The sequence below is a fragment of the Schistocerca cancellata genome, chromosome 9 (genome assembly GCF_023864275.1).
Source record: "Schistocerca cancellata isolate TAMUIC-IGC-003103 chromosome 9, iqSchCanc2.1, whole genome shotgun sequence".
NCBI classification, from domain to species: Eukaryota; Metazoa; Arthropoda; class Insecta; order Orthoptera; family Acrididae; genus Schistocerca; species Schistocerca cancellata.
This window is the reverse complement of record NC_064634.1, coordinates 404,212,938-404,231,250: the sequence shown is the minus strand read 5'-3', so window position 1 is coordinate 404,231,250 and position 18,313 is coordinate 404,212,938.

Sequence of the window (18,313 nt, the reverse complement as noted above, 5' to 3'; positions counted from 1 at the left end):
CTAATCCTCAGTGTGAGGAAGATAAAATGCTTTTTCTGATTTATTTACACCAATAAGAACAGTAATCTCAAAATTGAGACCTTTTAAATAGGATCCAAGTTTTTCGTGACAAAATTATGTGATATATACACTGAAAAGTGTAAGACATTATTCATTATCGCTTAGAAAACTCAAAAACTTAAGATGTCTGGATTGCTTAAATGAGATTTTGCAGTGGAACGTTAATTGAAGTTATCAGTGGGTCATGAAGCACAGGATAATTGGGCCCTGGGAGTAATTGAACCATGGTGTTTCCTCCAGAGTGTCTGACAGTGTGTTCCTCGAACCACCTGCAGACTATATCAGTGGGTCATGAAGCACAGGATAATTGGGCCCTGGGAGTAATTGAACCATGGCGTTTCCTCCAGAGTGTCTGACAGTGTGTTCCTCGAACCACCTGCAGACTATTTCTCAACTGTTCCACTCTCACACAGGGTGTGTGGAAAGTGAACACTTAAATATTTCGGTGTGAGGTCTTACTACTCTTAGTTTATTGTGATGATGATTTCGCCAGCCGCGGTGGTCTCGCGGTTCTAGGCGCGCAGTCCGGAACTGTGTGACTGCTACAGTCGCAGGTTCGAATCCTGCCTCGGGCATGGATGTGTGTGATGTCCTTAGGTTGGTTAGGTTTAAGTAGTTCTAAGTTCTAGGGGACTGATGACCACAGCTGTTAAGTCCCATAGTGCTCAGAGCCATTTTGATGATGATTTCTCCCTTCTTCTTGTTGTTTGGTGTTCAGTTCAGACTGGTTGAATGAAGCTCTCCATGCTACTGTATCCTGTGCAAGCTTCTACATCTCTGAATAACTGCTGCAACCTACATCCTTCTGAATCTGTTTACTGTGTTCATCTCTTGGGCTCCCTCTTATGATTTTTACCCCCTGCCACACCACTGCCCCACACTTCCATCCAATACTAAATTTGTGGTCCCTTGAAGTTTCAGAATGTATGGTATTAATTGCTCTGTTCTTTTACTCAAGTTGTACCACAAATTTCTTTCCTCCTCAATTCTATTCAATACCTCATCATTAGCTACATGATCTATCCTTCTGATCTTCAGCATTATTCTGTAGCACCACATTTCTAAAACCTCTATTCTATTCTTGTCTAAACTGTTTATCGTCTCTTTTTCACTTCCATACATGGCTAGGCTCCATGCAAATACTTTCAGAAAAGACTTCCAAACAGTTAAATCTAAATTCGATGTTAATAAATTTCTCAGCTTCAGAAAAGTTTTTTTTGGCATTGCCAGTCTACATTTTATGTCCTGTCTACTTCACACATCATCAGTTATTTTGTTGTCCAAATATCAAAGCTCATCTACTGCTGGTACTTTTAGTATCTCGTTTCTTATATAATTCTGTCGGTATTACCAGATTTAATTCAGCTACATTCCATTATCCTTGTTTTGCTTATGTCTTACTTTCAAGACACTAGAACTGGCTGGCTAAATGTCTTACAAAAATAAATACTTTTCCGCAGGTCTAAGAGGCATTTACATTGGCAAAAATTATCTGACAAAAGCCACAAAATCAACTACAGCATACAATGAGGCCCCTTCCCAGCTTCACTCTTGAATTCAGTAAACAATGTATTAAGCAATGGTTAATATGTCATGTAAATAATCGTTAGTGTCGTGTGACTAGAGCCTACTGTCGGGTAGACCATTCGCTGGGTGCAAGTCTTTCGATTTGACGCCACTGTGGCGACTTGTGCGTCAATGGGGATGAAATGATGATGATTAGGACAACACAACACCCAGTCCCTGAGCGGAGAAAATCTCCGAACCAGCCGGGCTCCGCACCCGGGCCCTTAGGATTGACATTCTGTTGCGCTGACCACTCAGCTACTGGGGGCGGTCATATGTCATGTAAACACATACATAAGCAGAATTAAACACTGTTCTGTATGAAACATCAATAAATAAAGCAAGGCTAGCAAGGAATAAATAGGTAACATGTCAGACAAGTAGCTTACAGAAAAATTTTAACAGGGAGTGCAGGGTTGTATACACAATCAACGAAGACACACTACTAAGGCCTAGTAACATGGTAAGTAGGAATCAAAACCCGTGTTTACCACAAATCATGAATATGTGTCCACAGAATCAGCTAAACACAGCCTAGTAGGAAAATAACACAAGTGCCTTGGCTCACAACAGGATATTGGAGGAATGACCTCAGATACCAGCTAGATCCAAATAGAACGAAGACTGTGTGAGTCATGTGTCAGTTAAGAACAAAGTTATTGCCCATTACAGAAAAGGGCTCTCCATAAAGTGCACAATATAAGCCTGCAACAGTTTTCTGAGCTACTCCTCCAACAGTTGAGTAGCTGACAGCTACATTCCAAACAGTGTGATGGTGCCAATAACACTCCACAGGTTAGGGTGTAGCCTTCCATCTATGTTCGGCCCAACGGAGCAGTCACACGTCCTAGGTAAAACTGGACCTGCAACTCACCACACTGCTGCCAGCATATCAGATTCCTTTTCCAGTTGGTGTCCACACCCGTATATCCCCGCCTGATCCCACTCACATGCCCTGTTGCAGGCCAATATCCTTCAGTTTCCCAGCAATGGGGGTGAGACCTATACGGGGCAGATCCTATCAATAACTGAGCACCAAGAATGCTGTATGTGCTGCACACCAAGGAGAATCTTTAATTTATTTAATTCTTTTGCTCACTGCCAGTGTGACATAATTAACTCTTTGGGGAAAGCAAGGACAAATGCATAACTGTAATGAAACTTCATTTTCTCCAGACGTGTCCAAAATTAGATTTGTTTGCCATGCATGTGTGACTAGTAACAACAGTTTCTACCTTATGTATGTCTCTGGCCCATTGCATGGAGACCAGAGGACCCTTCACCTCAAGAGTGCACACGTAAACAGCAGTTAAACAGGATATAATCAAGTGACAACTTGATTCACATTATGTCTGAATTCTTTGCTATGGTTGGTCCAGGATAACAAATTGTAGATACACCAAGCAATGTATTTTACCTCTCAGTGACTCTTCAGACATTAGACATCTTGAGTTGAATATGTGGACCAGAACAGACATCTCATTGACTTTCACAGTGAAGAAATGTGGCTACGTCTGAAGCAGGATGGGATATGATACAAAATCACACATGCAGCCAGCACCATATCACTATGCAATGGAAACATGACACGTTAACACCAAAAACTCATCTATTCCTTAAATTGTTGGGCTTGAATCCGTAGAAGAACAATGTTGTCCCTCAACATAACAGCTACAGTCAAAATGATGAAAGAATCATTTGCCAGTAATACTTCCTGCACTAACCTTTTGCTTCAGTGACATTCATTAGGAATGAAAATCCTGCATAGTTATGAAGCACCAAGATGCTTTGACCATTCCAGGCAACAGTTTGCTATGGAGGGGAAATTTGTGAAAAGAATTGAAGCACTGCAGCATAATCCCATCTTACATGTAGCACATTCACTTTCCTGTTTCAGGAAATTCGATATGAACTGATATGGGATTAAATTAGTCACAGTTGGAATGTAGATACCGCATCAATCTTGAAAACATGTTTCAACATCAAAATCGGTCTTGAACAGGATGGTTTATGGAGGAACTGGCATAAGCAGACAAGTGCAAATGGTTTAGAACATGGATATCTCTGAAAAGTTATCTTGAAAACATGAAGTACATTCTTGTCAATGTTAAGCAGGAACTTACTTTACAGTGAGATGACAAAAGTCATGGGATACATCTTAATATTCTGTCAAATCTCCTTTCGCCCAGCATAGCATAGTGCAGCAGCTCAACATGGCATGGACTCAAGAAGTTGTTGGAAGTCCCTGCAGAAATATTGAGCCATGCTGGCTCTGCCTCTGCAGCTATCCATAATTACGGAAGTGTTTCCAGTGCAGGAGTTTGTGCATGAACTGATCTCTTTATTACGTTACATAAGAGTTCGATGGGATTCATGTCAAGTGATCTGGGTGGCCAAATAATTTGCTTGAGTTGTCCAGAATGTTCATCAAACCTATTGTGAACAATTGTGGCCCAATGACATGGCACATTGCCATCCATAAGAATTCCATCCTTGTTTCAGAACATGAAATCCATGAATGGCTGCAAATGGTCTCCAAGTCTCCCAACACCAATTCAGTTGGACCAGAGGACCTATTGCATTCCATGTAAACACAGCTCACGCCAATATTGGGCCATCACCACCTTTCACAGAGCCTTGTTGACAACTTGGGTCCATGGTTTCATGAAGTTTGCATGATACTCAACCATGCCACCGTTTTCCAGTTTCTAGGGTCCAACCAATATGGTCACGAGCCCAGGAAAAGTGCTTGAGGTAATGTTGTGCTGTTAGCAAAGGAACTCACATTGGCTGCCTGCTGCCATAACCCATTAATGCCAAATTTCACTGCATGTCCTAACAGATAATTTTGTCATACATCCCACATTGATTTCTGTGGTTATTTGACATAGTATTACTTGTCTTTTAGCACTGACAACTCAAAGCAAATGCTGTTGCACTTAGTCATTATGTGAAGGCCGTTGACCACTGCATTGTCCATGGTGAGAGGTAACGCCTGAAATTTTGTATTCTCAGCACACTCTTCACACTATGGATCTCAGAATATTCAATTCCCTAACTATTTCAAAATGATATATCCCTTTCGAATAGCTCCAACTACCATTCTATGTTCAAAGTCAGCTAATTCCTGTCGTGCAGTCATAATTGGAAACATTTTGATATGAATCACCTGAGTACAGGCGACTGCTCTGCCAATGAACTGCCCTTTTATACGTTGTGCACATGATACTACCACCATCTGTATAAGTGCAATCACTATCCCATGACTTTTGTCATCTCAGTGTTGTATGAAGTGGTACAGATGGTAATGCATATATCCAAGGAGGTGCTACCAATCCTGAAGAGAACAAGCCTTTGCTTGGCAAATTAGTTTGGAAAATGCCCTACAGCTATGCAACTAATTCAGAAACTTTTAAAAATTCTTGTCATTGACATTCAGTTACCTTTAAATTTGAGATCATTGGAGCTCTTTGGGTATCCTCTACTTCCAAGTGCATCCTGACAATCATGGACTATTAAAACATCAGCTCAATTAGAATACCATGATTCATCTTACTTGCATTTCAAACAGGTAGCAAAGCAAGCTGCAAATGTGCTTTGATTGAATTTGTTACTAATTTAGCAAACACTACAGTTTATCTTAATTCTACCCATATGACAATTTACAACGCGATTGATCTAATAATGTGTATAGTCTGTTGTCCAATATGTGTGAAGGGGTTCATATAACACTATGGGGGTTAAGAGAAGTGAGGGGTATGTGCTCAATTTAAAGAATTTAAGAAGTTAGCTTTTATTGATGTTATTTATTGCTCAAAACAGAATGAAAGTGTGAAGATGGGACTGATCAATGTCTGTACTGAATTTAAATCCTCTCAAAACTTCCCAGCAAACACAGCAGCGTTTGCAACAAAACTCCATGATCGCATCATTAACCCTAGCAATACTAATACATTTTCAATAACATGCATTATTGACAAGGGAAAATTTAAAAAAAAACTCAGTTTGTTAATTGTTGTTGAGTTATACTAACAACATACTTTCTAAAGATGTCCTCATGTATTAGTAAGGTTCAGAACATGAAAATATTGTTTAGGACACTCTTAGCAACATCAACACATTTTCGGTAATGTGTACTGCCAAGAGGGTGTGCTTTTATGCACACCCTAAAAAAATTTTAAAAAATTCAAAGTTTGTAAATTTTGGTCGACTTTTACTCACAGTATACTTCTTAAAGAGATACTGATGTGTCAGTAAGGTCCTGAACCTGAAAATATTGATTATGTTATTTGTTGGGGAAAGTTACATCTACTACAGAGAATTAAAATTTGGGTCATGTTTAACTGGAAAACTTATGAACTTATGAAATCAGGTGGAAGAATTCATTAGAAACAATAAACATTTTTTCAAAAACTTTACAATCTAAAGTAACTGATTAGATTACAATATTTTCAAAAGGTGGGCATGGAGTATCTCCTCCCCTACCCTGGTCCCAGTCTGGTATTGCAAGGATTAATAGTCCCCACCTACTGGAATTGTGTAAGACTTGTACAAATTAATAGCAGCAGTATCACATCACACCTAACCATTTTACAATGACACATCAGACTATGAGCATTAAAAAAAATGCCCTGTGGTTAAGTCAAAATTATTATTGAGTGTACTGGGACAATGATGGGATGATTTTTGACTGTTTGGTAACATCAGTGTGAAGTTCTGAATAGACTCAACTGTTTAGTTAAAAGGTGGTGTAGTGTTGCTACCCATGCTTTTAGCAAAAGTAGTAAGAAGTGGTGAGAAATCTGCCACAAATTCTTGCATTAGTAGCCACAGGTTAGTGGCCACTGTGTGGCGATATGTGGATCAGGCTACCCAGCAGCATCTGCCATTTACAACCTAGAACATACAATATTTATGAAGTCAGATGAAAAAGAAAGGGTAACATATTTATGTCTAGCTCTATCCCGCACGTTTGACACAGTGTCTTGCAAGTGCTGCTTGATAAACTGGAAACTTAAGGTATAAGAGGAATGGCCAAAGATTTCACACAGTCATACCTAAAAGACAAATATCAGGTCACACACGAAGTGGGCGACACTATCAAGAAGTACAACTCCAGTCCAGCTCCAAGTATCAGTTCAGGGACCTCTGTTGTTGATATTATATACAGTAGAGCACTGATTACCCGAACTAGTTTGGGGACATGGGTGTTTGGAAAATGGTTTATTTGGATAATTGAACTGTATACTTCCATTTACTAATTTAACTATGAAAACTATATATATTTATAATAAGATAAGTATCTTTTATTATTACAAATATAAGTACAGCAGGAATGCAACACTTTGCATGTACAGTACATTTTTATGGTACTAACATTTTAAATACGTCCTTAATTTTCGTCTGTCTAAGGAAGCTTACCAGCTTATGAGAAGTTAAGTCACTCACTTTTTTCAGGACATATACTGGTAGTATTCATCTTGAGCTTTAAAGAATGAAATGCTTCAGAAGCAGCCCGTACGGTTTCATCTTCATTTGTTGGCCCATTAGTTGATGTCATGATGGCAGTGTCAGTGATGAGGTTTAAAATTTCACTGTCCTGCATGATTTGGTATCATTGATCTGCATTGTCAACACTCCTCCATTCTTGAACATCAAGTTTCTGAAATGAAAATTATTGGTGCCATTGGTAAGCTATCAAAGAATGTGAAATGAGAGGTACTATTCAAAAACGAGCACTATGAATAATGAAAGGAGCTGCACCAAGAGAGCCTTGCAGGGAAATTTTCAAACAATTTCGCTTCCATTTTTATGTATCTATGAAAGTATCTGTTTTTTCAAGTCTCACCCCCAATTTTCTTCTTTCTTCTTTAAATAGTGAGTGCCATGACTACCCAACAAGACACAGGAATGATTTCCACAGAGAAACACACAAAACAGCCCAATATCACTAAAGTGCAATGTATCACCCCAAAATCCTTTTTAGTGCTCTTCCCTTAAGCATCAAAAAGATAGAAAAGTTTTACATTTTTAAAAATGAGCTTAAAAGTGTTATTAAGAGAATGTTTTTACAGTGTTATAGAGTACATGGATTTTCAGAACATAGTGGTCAATGATAATGATAATTCATATTTGAACAAATGTATGAAAATAGTCTGCCTGTACACACTATAATTAATTATTGTTTGTTCTGTTATTCATAGTGGTCAATGATAATGATAATTCATATTTGAACAAACATATGAAAATAGTCTGCCTGTACACACTATAATTAATTAATTATTGTTTGTTCTGTTATTCTCTACTGTATTGGTCAATGATAATAAGTCATACCTGAAAAACAAATGTATGAAAATTGTATGTACTATAAATGATTAATTATTGTTTGTTTTGTTATTCTCTACTATACGCTGCACTAGATACATATTTATATATGTTTTACCACCATAGATCTATGTTATTAATTTACTGTATAATTACAAACTCATATAATGTAACATGACAACTCCTATATCATTGTATATGATAAAATGGATGCTCAATAAATAACAATAACAACACCCCAATTCTCAAAAGCAGGCAGTACTTAGATACTTGCTCCACAGACTAAACACAGTACCATTAGATACAGACAATTACAAAAAAACAAAAAACAAATGAGTACTATAATACAAATAGCCACAAACAATGGATACAAAGAGAACTTTGTAACAAAGCTGAACAAGAAAATCAAGAAACAGAAAAGAACAAACACCCAACTGTCAACAACACAAGGACAAAACCACACACAAACAAATACACAAAATACAAGAATAGAAACAACACAAAGTGTGAAAGAAACAGAAAGTAAAAGATGGCACACAATGACATACAACCACAAATACACACAAAGACTATCCAAATATTTTCAAAAACAAGGCAAAAAAATAGCACACCAAACCAACAACTCAGTTCAGAAATACTTCCCAAAAACAATAGCAAAAATTGATCTGTATCAGCAATCAGGAATATACCAACTGAAATCCCATACATGTGATGCAAGATACATATGTCTCTACCTACATGCATTACAGTTTCACTAACACTCGCTCTCTCTCTCTCTCTCTCTCTCTCTCTCTCTCACACACACACACACACACACACACACACACACACACACACACACACACACAGAGCATAAAGAGCAGATTATCTAAAGAAAACATCGTAAATAGCTTGCAGACCAACTTTATAAAGAAAACACTGTTTTTAACCATAAAGAATCAAAAAATAAAAAATAAGTATACAGATGCGTGTATCCAATTTACAGAATATCACAGAAGATGCTTTGTAAATAAAAGCAAAACACATCTGGTGTAATTCTTTTTCATTACATTGCAGTCAGCTCAAGACAGATAACTTCCAATAACAGATGTTAACAGCTGCTGCAGAAGATAGCCACACAAACAAACGTATTATGATCCTTGCATATTTTAGGACCAGATGTTGCTAATTCATGATGTGAAGCAAGGGTTTTTCTTGGCAAAGCTTTCAAATTTAGCCCAGTTTCACTAGAATGTAAACATTTTGGAGAGCATATTGTGCTTCCCTCAATATATTCCTCAGTTTGGTTTTGAAAGGATCAGTTGCTCAAAAATCAGCAAACAGTTACTGTCCTTGTATTTGAAGTTCATAAATGCCTTGTCTTGACTGAAAGTATCTTAATCAGCCCTTGCTTCCTTTAAAATTCGATAGCCCTCCAAGACTGTCATTAAATCAGATTATCTTTTAACATATAATGAGAACAGCGAAAGGATGTCCTTGCTATATTTTTTGTGTACACCAGTTGTAAACAGCACAATCCAGATCTTTGTTTACGTAGAGCTTTGTAGTTTCACAACTTATCTATTGATCAATAGAATTAAGATAAGACATAAAATTTGTGATGCATGTCCCTTTTTTTATATATATCTGTGATTGTTGGCTTACCAACTTTGTACTCATTAGATCTCTTGGTTGCAGATTCAGCTTCCATTAACTTTTTATTAACTTCATGTTTATTTCTAGAAGACAGGACAATACATTTATGTTTAGACATATTAATCACAAGTTTATTTTATGAGGCAAAACTAACACAAGTGATCATGACAGACAGAAAAAAATTACAACAATCTTCGGCAACTCGGCATTGATGTTGTGGGCTGGGGGGGTTGGGGAGAGGGAGGCGGGGGAAAGTTGGTGTGTGGGAGGATGCAAGATCGTAGCAGGGGGAGGGTGGCATATGCGAGTGAGTAACAGTTCAGTTAAGTAGTCGTTCTGATGACATGTTCATATAAATAGCATTCTACTATTTGAATGATCTGCCAGCAGAACACAACAGCAAGGCATTTAACTATGCAGATGACACAACAGGTGTTAATCGTGCACCCAACATGAATGACCTGGCCCAAAATTGTTCTTGTGTCTCACTTGGATTGAAAAATTCATTCCAAAACAATCACTCAAGCTTAAGTATTGCTAAAACATGTCTAATGAATTGGATGAAGTGCAGTGGAGTGTTGTGTTTGATGATGGTACTGTTGAGTGGTACTTAAGTAAATAAAGTAGTGAAATCAAAGTGAAGTAGAAATTAGAATGTAAATGAAAAACTTGGTTTAGTTTAGAGAGTTACATACTGGCAAACAGCGGGCAGAACAGCAGAGCAGAAGAGACAATGACCGTGAAGTCAGCAAGTTCCACATAAGCGGGCGCTGTCGATTCAGCCGTGAGTGCATCGCCCGACCGGCTCACGTGTTTCTCAGTTGTCTCATGTGAGCAAAGGCCCTCGCCTACATTCCAAGAGCCAATGACCGACGTTAAGAAGATTCTTCGAGAAGCTTTTCAACGTGACAGAAGAGGCAATGACCGGCTCATGTGTTTCTCAGTCGTCACATGTGATCAAAGGCTCTCGCCTACATTCCAAGAACCAATGACCGACATTAAGAAGATTCTTCGAGAAGCTTCTCAACGTGACGGAAGAGGCAATGACCGTGAAGTCGTTCACCTCCAGTAAACTGAAGTGAATAAATATGCGATATGCAGTGGGCCCGACAGATGAGAGACGAAGAAGACGAAGGAAGTGAAGAAGAGTAGCAGTAGTTTTCTGTCAGTTTCTGTGCTGAAGACCGTCATGCAGGAAGAGACTACATCATGCACAGACGCACCAAGTCCACCACTGTAATGGAATAGCAAGCAGCAGCCTCGGCGCCAGAAGACAGAAGTTCAAAGGTATTTGAAGTCTGATTGTTACGTACCTGGGTGACTCGTGAGGACGGGAAGGAGACGGCCTCACATCAGCAGTCACCTGTGAGCTGGGATGAAGATCTGACAGCCAAAGACTGGCAAGTGGGAGTCCGTTGTTCGAGTCCGGGACACTGGCCTTCCCCCGCCGCGCCGCTCGGCTGGCCGACGCACAACACATGCGGCTGTTTAGAGAAGAGAAACACTGGGACGCCACATCCAAGATATCACCATCCGATGCATGACTTCGCTCGCAATAATTAAATGGGCCACCTCGTGCTGTGTGTCTCCAGTCAGCTGGGCGAGACGGCGACGCGAGACACACACCGCTACGCATAATCAGACGCCGCCGCTGCCACAGCAGAAGGCTTCGCAAACGACACAGCTGCCACTCTCTGAACCAGAACATCCAGTAAGATACAGTTGTATGAAACTTTCAATAAAAGTTATCTTATGTAAAAATGCTGTTTCATTCTACCTCATACCCGAGCCAAGGAAGAACCCATCCTGCCCACATGTTGTTAAGAGAGAAAAATTAATTTATTTAGTATTTTCACCCTGACATAATGCTTTAGAATCAAATGCCCTTTTCAGCAATGCTCATCCTGACAATTGACTAGCATCAAAAGAGAAAACCCAGTTACATTTAGTGTCAGAACTGTTACAGTACAGAAATAAAATTGGATGATTTCCTTGGTGTAGTGGTAAACTGGTATCTCTTGTGGGAGTAGCATATTGAATTCTTATGCCAAAAATCAAGAAAATGAATTTATGCAATGAGAACAATGGCAAAAGTTCTTAATTTTCTTAATTATGAGCAAGTAAGCATTATATCTACATCCGTGTCTGAATCTATACTCTGCAAACCGCAACAAGATGCAAGGCAGAAGGTACATCACATTGTATCAGTTATTGGAGTTTCTCCCTGTTCCATTTATGTATAGAGTGTGGGAAGAATGATTGTTTGAATGCCTCTCTGCATGCAGTAATTATTCTAATCTTATCCTCATGATCCCTATGTGAGTGATATATAAGGGGTTGTATTACATTCCAGGGTAATTACTTAAAGACTGTTCTTGAAACTTTGTTAATAGATTTTCTCTGGATAGTTTACGTCTGTCTTCAAGATTCTGACACTTCAGTTCCTTCAGTATCTCTGTGACACTGTTCCACAAATTAAAGAAACCTATGACCATTCATGCGTGCTGCTCTTCTCTGTGTATGTTCAATATCTCCTGTTAGTCCTGTCTGGTAGGGGTCCCACATACTTGAGCAATATTTTAGAACCAGTTGCATGAGTGATTTGTGAACAATGTCTTTTGTACACTGATTGCACTTGCCCAGTATTCTACAAATAAAACAAAGTCTACCGCCTGCTTTGCCCAAGACTGAACCTACATGACCATTCCATTTCATATCCATACAAAGTGTTACACCCAGGTATTTGTACAAGTTGGCTGATTCCAGCAGTAACTCATTAATATTTTAGTCATAGGATACTACATTTTTTGTTTTGTGAAGTGCAAAATTTTACATATCTGAACATTTAGAGCAAGTTGCCAAACTCTGCAGCATGTTGGAATCTTATCAAGATCTGACTAAATATTTATGCAGCTTCTCTCAGATAGTACTTCATTATAGATAACTGCATCATCCGCAAAAAGGTCTGATTTTAGTATTAATATTGTCTGTAGGGTTGTTAATATACAACATGAACAGCAAGGGTCCCAGCACACTGCCCTGGGGTACACCTGAAGTTACTTCTACATCTGAGAATGACTCTCCATCTGAGATAATGTGTGGTGCCCTTCCTACCACAAAGTCCTCAAACCTGTCACAGATTTCACTTGATACCCCTTTTGACAATACATGTAGGTGGGGTGCTGAGTCAAATGCTTTTTGGAAATCAAGAAACAGATGTACCAGGTTGCCTTGATCCAAAGCTTTCTGTGTGTCATGTGAGAAAAGTATGAGTTGGGTTTCACATGGTTGATGTTTTTGAAATCCATGCTGGTTGCCATTGAGGAGTTCATTCTGTTCAAGATACCTCATTATGTTTGAGCTCAAAATATGTTCTAAGATTCAACAACAAATCAGTGTCAAGGATATTTGTGACGAAGCAAGCTGGGGTATTTTTTCTTTCCCTCTTGTTTTGCCATCTGCCTACTTAAATTGGTTTTTTCATTTTTGAACCAATTAGCATTAACATACATGAATATAGTCTGTATTTTTCATGAAAGGGAAATGTTGGCCCTCAGTTTGAAAGAATATAACAAATATAAATTCTGTAATAATTGTAAATATTTGGAAGACAAAATGCTAGTAATCTTAAAGTATATATTTGATCTCTTCAAAAACATGTTAGCAAAGCCAGCCCTTAATTAATTCCAAAGAAATTAATAGTTTTGTTCGAAGTATTGACTGCGGAACTATATTTGTTAAGTGCACGAGTTAAACCAGTAATTCGGCTTAACCCTTGTAGTAGAAGAAACTGTTAAAAAGACCAATTTTTTGATGTAGTCAGTTAATTTAATGAGTTAAATTTTAATTGTAATTTCTGTAAATTAAACTTCAAAGAATGTGTAGGTTCAGCACCTATTATTGTGATGATATATAAGTCCCGATTTTTGGTCACGAGTCAGTCAGTCCATGGCCGAGTTTCAGACGAGAAACCTGTTAGAATGACAACAATACTTTAACTGTGAAATAAGTGTGTTAAAACAGTGAAGTGTCTGCTACATACGTACATTTCTATTCCTCAATAACTGTGAACTTTGTGGTTAGGCCTTTACTGGTCGTAGATGTTCAATAGTAAAGTATTGTAGCAGTATGTGGATGGTTCGCCTGCTAACTATTAATAAGGCTTATGGGAAGTTAGAACTGTAGTGCACTGTGTATTACTGGGGGCGGGGGGGGGGGGGGGGGGGGGTTTAAAAAAGTGAAAGACTGTGAAACACAACTATGCATCTGTCAGCTACATCATTTACAGAAGACAGTACTGCACATCCACCCCCTATTTTTTTTTTTAGCCAGTACATTAACACCAAGGACAACAATCAACAAAGAAACAAAGGAGACGAACCCTGGGTGAGGAATATTGTATGTGGGCACAATAAACTAGGACTCGGGAATTTTGAACAGTGAAATCAAGAGAATTTTACAGTACAGTGATGCAACAGCCAATCAGCGCTTGGGTTTCATGATCACAGTATGACAGCAGCCAATCAGCGAGCGGGTTCTACAGAAGCAGCCACTGAGTACAGGAGCAGCCAGCAGCACGCAGGTGGACACAGCTGGTCGAGATAAACAAGACACCTCGCTGAGAGCATTACAACTTATTTGACTCGTTCCACATCATTACAAAATATTGTATTCATGATCCATGGAACTAGTATTAATCTAATTTAATCTAATCTAATCTAAACAGCAGACAACAAGTTGAGATAACCACAGCAGAGCAGCAGCAGATGAGTGATTAAAAACAAGGTAATTTGTTGCAAAAGCTGTTTTGTATTAAGTGATACATAATGAGTGACCTTAATGAACAAGACAGTGTGATAGGAGGCAAGGGATAGTAGGAGACTGGTTTTGTAGATGATAGAGATTGTAAATCAGACCTGGATGCAACTTTGAATGATGGGGACAAAAGTCCTATTGTAGATGAAATGATAAAAAGACAAAAGTTTGTGGCAGATGGAAAATTGGAAGCGATGTTAATGGAAATTATGAGTAGTTTGAGTAATATGAGTACAAAAAATTATCGGAGCGTGGAATGTCAGATCCCTTAATCGGGCAGGTAGGTTAGAAAATTTAAAAAGGGAAATGGATAGGTTAAAGTTAGATATAGTGGGAATTAGTGAAGTTCGGTGGCAGGAGGAACAAGACTTCTGGTCAGGTGACTACAGGGTTATAAACACGAAGTCAAATAGGGGTAATGCAGGAGTAGGTTTAATAATGAACAGGAAAATAGGAATGCTGGTGAGCTACTACAAACAGCATAGTGAACGCATTATTGTGGCCAAGATAGACACGAAACCCACGCCTACTACAGTAGTACAAGTTTATATGCCAACTAGCTCTGCAGATGACGAAGAAATTGAAGAAATGTATGATGATATAAAAGAAATTATTCAGATAGTGAAGGGAGACGAAAATGTAATAGTCATGGGTGACTGGAATTCGAGTGTAGGAAAAGGGAGAGAAGGAAACGTAGTAGGTGAATATGGATTGGGGCTAAGAAATGAAAGAGGAAGCCGCCTGGTAGAATTTTGCACAGAGCACAACTTAATTATAGCTAACACTTGGTTTAAGAATCATGATAGAAGGTTGTATACATGGAAGAACACTGGAGATACTAAAAGGTATCAGATAGATTATATAATGGTAAGACAGAGATTTAGGAACCAGGTTTTAAATTGTAAGACATTTCCAGGGGCAGATGTGGACTCTGACCACAATCTATTGGTTATGACCTGTAGATTAAAACTGAAGAAACTGCAAAAAGGTGGGAATTTAAGGAGATGGGACCTGGATAAACTGAAAGAACCAGAGGTTGTACAGAGTTTTAGGGAGAGCATTAGGGAACAATTGACAGGAATGGGGGAAAGAAATACAGTAGAAGAAGAATGGGTAGCTTTGAGGGATGAAGTAGTGAAGGCAGCAGAGGATCAAGGAGATAAAAAGACCAGGGCTCTTAGAAATCCTTGGGTAACAGAAGAAATATTGAATTTAATTGATGAAAGGAGAAAATATAAAAATGCAGTTAATGAAGCAGGCAAAAAGGAATACAAACGTCTCAAAAATGAGATCGACAGGAAGTGCAAAATGGCTAAGCAGGGATGGCTAGAGGACAAATGTAAGGATGTAGAGGCTTATCTCACTAGGGGTAAGATAGATACTGCCTACAGGAAAATTAAAGAGACCTTTGGAGATAAAAGAACCACTTGTATGAACATCAAGAGCTCAGATGGAAACCCAGTTCTAAGCAAAGAAGGGAAAGCAGAAAGGTGGAAGGAGTATATAGAGGGTCTATACAAGGGCGATGTACTTGAGGACAATATTATGGAAATGGAAGAGGATGTAGATGAAGATGAAATGGGAGATACGATACTGCGTGAAGAGTTTGACAGAGCACTGAAAGACCTGAGTCGAAACAAGGCCCCCGGAGTAGACAACATTCCATTGGAACTACTGACGGCCTTGGGAGAGCCAGTCCTGACAAAACTCTACCATCTGGTGAGCAAGATGTATGAAACAGGCGAAATACCCTCAGACTTCAAGAAGAATATAATAATTCCAATCCCAAAGAAAGCAGGTGTTGACAGATGTGAAAATTACCGAACAATCAGTTTAATAAGCCACAGCTGCAAAATACTAACACGAATTCTTTACAGACGAATGGAAAAACTAGTAGAAGCCGACCTCGGGGAAGATCAGTTTGGATTCCGTAGAAATACTGGAACACGTGAGACAATACTGACCTTATGACTTATCTTAGAAGAAAGATTAAGGAAAGGCAAACCTACGTTTCTAGCATTTGTATACTTAGAGAAAGCTTTTGACAATGTTGACTGGAATACTCTCTTTCAAATTCTAAAGGTGGCAGGGGTAAAATACAGGGAGCGAAAGGCTATTTACAATTTGTACAGAAACCAGATGGCAGTTATAAGAGTCGAGCGGCATGAAAGGGAAGCAGTGGTTGGGAAAGGAGTGAGACAGGGTTGTAGCCTCTCCCCGATGTTATTCAATCTGTATATTGAGCAAGCAGTAAAGGAAACAAAAGAAAAATTTGGAGTAGGTATTAAAATCCATGGAGAAGAAATAAAAACCTTGAGGTTTGCCGATGACATTGTAATTCTGTCAGAGACAGCAAAGGACCTGGAAGAGCAGTTGAACGGAATGGACAGTGTCTTGAAAGGAGGATATAAGATGAACATCAACAAAAGCAAAACGAGGATAATGGAATGTAGTCGAATTAAGTCGAGTGATGCTGAGGGAATTAGATTAGGAAATGAGACACTTAAAGTAGTAAAGGAGTTTTGCTATTTGGGGAGCAAAATAACTGATGATGGTCGAAGTAGAGAGGATATAAAATGTAGACTGGCAATGGCAAGGAAAGCGTTTGTGAAGAAGAGAAATTTGTTAACATCGAGTATAGATTTAAGTGTTAGGAAGTCATTTCTGAAAGTATTTGTATGGAGTGTAGCCATGTATGGAAGTGAAACATGGACGGTAAATAGTTTAGACAAGAAGAGAATAGAAGCTTTCGAAATGTGGTGCTACAGAAGAATGCTGAAGATTAGATGGGTAGATGACATAACTAATGAGGAAGTACTGAATAGGATTGGGGAGAAGAGAAGTTTGTGGCACAACTTGACCAGAAGAAGGGATCGGTTGGTAGGACATGTTCTGAGGCATCAAGGGATCACCAATTTAATATTGGAGGGCAGCGTGGAGGGTAAAAATCGTAGGGGGAGGCCAAGAGATGAATACACTAAGCAGATTCAGAAGGATGTAGGTTGCAGTAGGTACTGGGAGATGAAGAAGCTTGCACAGGATAGAGCAGCATGGAGAGCTGCATCAAACCAGTCTCAGGACTGAAGACCACAACAACAACGAGTACAAAAGAAGACATTGGTAATATGAAAGAAGACATGAATAGGATGGAAAGTAGTATGAAAGAAGACATTATTAGGATGGAAAAGAAAATTGATAGCATTAGAAGTGACATGATTAACTTAAAGGATGAACTGAAGAAATAAATTAAAAAGGATATTAAGGTAGTCAGCTCTAATCTTTTAGAATTAAATAAGAAGATTGAAGCGATAGCTAAAGATTGTGATAAAAGGATAAAGACAGTAGTACATAACACTAATGAGAAATTAACATTTATGAGTAGTAAATGTGTAGAAGAGAGAAAGATGCTTTGCTGCCAGGAAATTTTGTGCTGAAAAAAGAGTTAAACTTGAAAACCAAATAGATCAGATTAAAAATGATTTTGAAATGGAGGTAGAAACCAAGTGTGCAGTACTGGTAGAGGCAAAACTGGCAAAAGTAAATAAAAATGTTGATTCAAAATTGGCTGAGATAGAGAAAATGATGGAATAGGGACAAAATCTAAAGCATAGGGTATGTAGTGTCCCAAACAGTCCCTCATTTGTCAGTTGTAAGAAATTTAATAATTTTGAACCATATGAGGAAGTGCATCCACTGGATTTCATTAGGGAATTTAATGATTTGCCTGAAACATAGAATGACAAAGAGAAAATGTCATTTCTGACAGGTTTTTTGAAGGGGGATGCTTATGGATGGGCAGCTCAAGTAGCTGATAGTTGTACTTCATGGCAAAACTTTTAGAAAGCATTTTTTGATGAATATTGGTCCAAAGAGAAGCAGTAGAGTATTTTGAGTGAATTTTGGGGAGGAGAGA